This window comes from Pungitius pungitius, chromosome 18, assembly GCF_949316345.1.
Source record: "Pungitius pungitius chromosome 18, fPunPun2.1, whole genome shotgun sequence".
NCBI lineage: Eukaryota > Metazoa > Chordata > Actinopteri > Perciformes > Gasterosteidae > Pungitius > Pungitius pungitius.
This window is the reverse complement of record NC_084917.1, coordinates 4,039,426-4,039,681: the sequence shown is the minus strand read 5'-3', so window position 1 is coordinate 4,039,681 and position 256 is coordinate 4,039,426.

Sequence of the window (256 nt, the reverse complement as noted above, 5' to 3'; positions counted from 1 at the left end):
CGGGCAGCCACGTGCAGCCATAAGGGGGCTTTAATAAATATACACGTTTGTCATCTTTCACGAGTCACTCCAGTGAATGTCACGCGTCCTCAGTGCTCCACACACACCACCGCTCTGCTGTGACTGGTAACATTTTCCCATGGTCCGCAGACCGAGCCCCCCCCTCGCCGCCCCTCTCAACGTAGCTTATAAGGTCCTGTGCCTCCTCCTCCTTCCTCCTCCTCCTCCCTGTTTGTGTCCGCCCCGCTCTGCTCAG